The 3,169-nt window shown below is 32.7% G+C and overlaps 1 long non-coding RNA gene across 1 annotated transcript; it reads right to left on the bottom strand.

The window, feature by feature from the left end:
- Positions 1-224: 224 nt before the first annotated feature.
- Positions 225-2,822, bottom strand: LOC104214532 (uncharacterized). Its single transcript, XR_707931.2, has 2 exons — positions 2,738-2,822; positions 225-504 (listed from the first exon to the last, which is right to left on the bottom strand). It is a non-coding gene; the product is annotated as an uncharacterized lncRNA (long non-coding RNA).
- Between the last annotated feature and the right edge of the window lie 347 nt (positions 2,823-3,169).

Raw genomic sequence — 3,169 nt, 5'->3', positions numbered from 1 at the left:
AAAGCCATCTTCTGAATAATATTAGAGGGGAATTTTGATGAGTTTAAGAGTGAATAAAAGCTGAACTTTGAAGAAACAAGAAACATTCATAGTTCAAGTTAAAAATTTGCTGGATTTTATCATCAAAATTCAGTAATTTTAGAGTTGAATAGGCTGAATTTTAAACACCTAAAAGTTCAGTAATTGGAGAAAGTTAAAAGAGAGGGTTGAGAGATAAAACAAAACAGAAAAGTGAAGTCTTTCTTCCACTATTAAAAATCAGTGCCAGTTTGCTACTATGTCATTAAAGCTTCAAGCTTCTTTTCTTTGAGTGTTTGAAAACCAGAAAATCTACTGTTCTATCGCATTCCTGAATACATTCTGTTTCTGCATGTGATTGCTGGTGGTGTTTCTGGTTTTATTCCTGGGTTTCTGGTGTATCTGTGTTGCTGTTTGGTACTTCTGAAATTGCAACTTGTGGTCCTGAACTTGCTGTTGGTTAAAACTGTTCCATTGGTTTTATTCCTGGAAAGTGCATGAGTTGATCCAGTCCTTGCAATTATTAAAAACAAATGTAGTGGTCCTATATGTAGCACATAAAAGCAGCAATCTAGACAACTAATCATCAAATATGAGAAATGAGAAGCAATTTTGTTTCTTTGCTACATATTGTTGAGGTCTGGTCATTCACTAAATGACAAGAGCTATTATATTAGCGGAAACCCATCGTGCATCAACTTTGGGCAAGAGAAGCAAGAGTTGACATGTCCATATAAATGACAAAAATAAGTTTGTGTCAGTTGCATTCTCTGCACAAAGAGTATATCCTACTTCTTTTTTAAGTGTCTTATGGGAAATCTGATAAACATGATAGGTTAATGCATCCCCAACACTATTGTTATCTTAGAAACTGTAAGCAATACAAAAAATAACCACAGTGAGGCCTAGATCAAGATGTGTGCATGTAAAATTCGATTCTGCATCAAAAAGATTGTACCATTTCTTCCAATTATTTCCTTCTCAACTAAGGCTAAATCATAATATGAGCAGTTGGAAATATCTAAAAAAAAAAAGAAGGGAGAGAATTGATATCCTTTCAAGTAGAATAAGTCATGTCCTCTTCAATTGAAACCAAGACAGATTCTAGGCACCTAATTTGGAAAATTAACATTAGGAAATTTCATAACTAGGCACCTAATTTGGAAAATTAACATTAGGAAATTTCATAACTTTAGGAGAAAGAGGCTAGATAACGTTCTTGACATCTAAAGTACTGAAAGAAAATTATTAACAGATTGCAGTTCCAAAAATAAGATATGGTTTCTTTAATTTAGAGAGCCTTGTTTCATATTTCCTGTAATTAATACCGAGGGAAATATACCATGTCCAATGCTCCAGTATTAAAACTTATCTTAGTAATTAAGGTAATTTTTAGTTTAATCAAATTAAAGTGCACAGTTGGGAAGATGAAATCATAGTCTGCAATTTTATAGCACATGAGAGTTCTTTGAGGGAGTCAACTACTTATCGTACCTGGAATTATTTCACTTCAATCCTTTTTACCTTTATGAGGCAAACAGAGTAGAACAACATTAAAACATGATTAATAAGAAAGTGCAATACTTGCCTTTTTTACTGTAACGAGGCAAACAAAGTAGAAAAATGAAATGCTTACATTAAAATGCAGCATGAAGTTAACCATACAGCAGGCATGAAAATTAAGATAACTGATATAATATGTTAATAATGCATTCTTGCTATTCATAGTGGCAGCAACATAAGCAAGTAAAGGATGAAAACGATAACCAAATGAACAGCTCAATTCAAGATGCATATCTATATCTTGCCTCTAGGTGAGCCTACAATAGTGCTATTATCTCCATTTTAATTAAAAAGGTAAAATATGAAGCAAAAAACAAACAAAAATACAAATGCAAATATAGAATAACGAAACTATAATAATCAAAGTATGAATTTAAGATGAAGACCATGAAGCTAATAGCTATTTCAGTGCTATCAGTATCAACAGTTGTCATAGTCATACATTGGGATATTCCTTGTCCCTTTTGTTTAGCTTCTAACTGCATTTATTTTCGTTATATATTTTTCACAAGTTAGCTTCTACGATTGTTATTCACGGCATATCGATCACAAATCGCAAATGTCCAATGTTCAATCACTAAACAAACTATTAAAAATTAAGGTCCCTTTGAATGTATCAGATATTAATAAAGTATTGATGAATTTTTGTGTGCCTGCACATCTATTTCTCTTTGACCCATATATTCTTTCTTTTAGGCTTTTTTAGAATGAAAGATCCATCTCACATGCAAAATTTATTTAACAGAGAAGATCTTCAATTAGTGCTGATCCACAAAACATAAAGCAGACTAAATGGAATAGTTCTGCATAGAGTTTAAAACAAGAAATTTTACCCTTCTCCACCAAATCAAGCAAAAAATTCAGCCAAAAAATCAAAGTAAACACAAAACAATATAACTCCAATGATCGTAAAAGAGATACAAGGAAAATACAGAAGAGACCAACTATACTAAAAAGTTAAGAAAAGCAAACAAACGGCAAGAAAGCTACAACACAACCAATAGTGAAATCGTAAAGCAGGTAATGCAGGAAAAAAGAAAACTAAAAGAAATATGAAATACGCATCACAAATAAAGGGGGAAAAAATAGAAGCAAAATTCCAGTGCAACAAACAACAAAAAAAGAAAAACAAATTAAAAAGAGAGTAAATACTAACCTGAACATTGTGAGACCCAACAGAGACGCTAGAGAATTCTAGATGAAGAAGAACGATAAAGAATTTGAGAGTTCGATGAGGTGCCGGGCTGCCAGCCAATAAAAGGACACGTCTATTATAAGTTATGAAAAGTCAAAACTGCCCTCAGATGGTTGACCATTCGCTTTTCTATATTATAGACTAGATGAATGTTGGCCCGGAGCAAGTGAGATTTGCGTTGCTTTGCATTGCATCAACTGAAACACAATTGAAATTCTTAAACAATACTAAGTGACACAATAAAATGACTATGCTTTCAAAAGAGATTCGACATCGGAGCATTCAAGCAGTGAACGGTCTTCTTTCTCTTCTCCAATTACATTAATAAAGATGTCCAACAAAATACTGTTGCGCTTAAATGTATATACATGCAGTTTAAAACACCCAACATGG

Source organism: Nicotiana sylvestris, chromosome 10, assembly GCF_000393655.2.
Source record: "Nicotiana sylvestris chromosome 10, ASM39365v2, whole genome shotgun sequence".
Lineage (NCBI taxonomy): Eukaryota > Viridiplantae > Streptophyta > Magnoliopsida > Solanales > Solanaceae > Nicotiana > Nicotiana sylvestris.
Note: the sequence above shows the minus strand (reverse complement) of the source record. Positions and strands in the feature narration are given on the sequence as shown.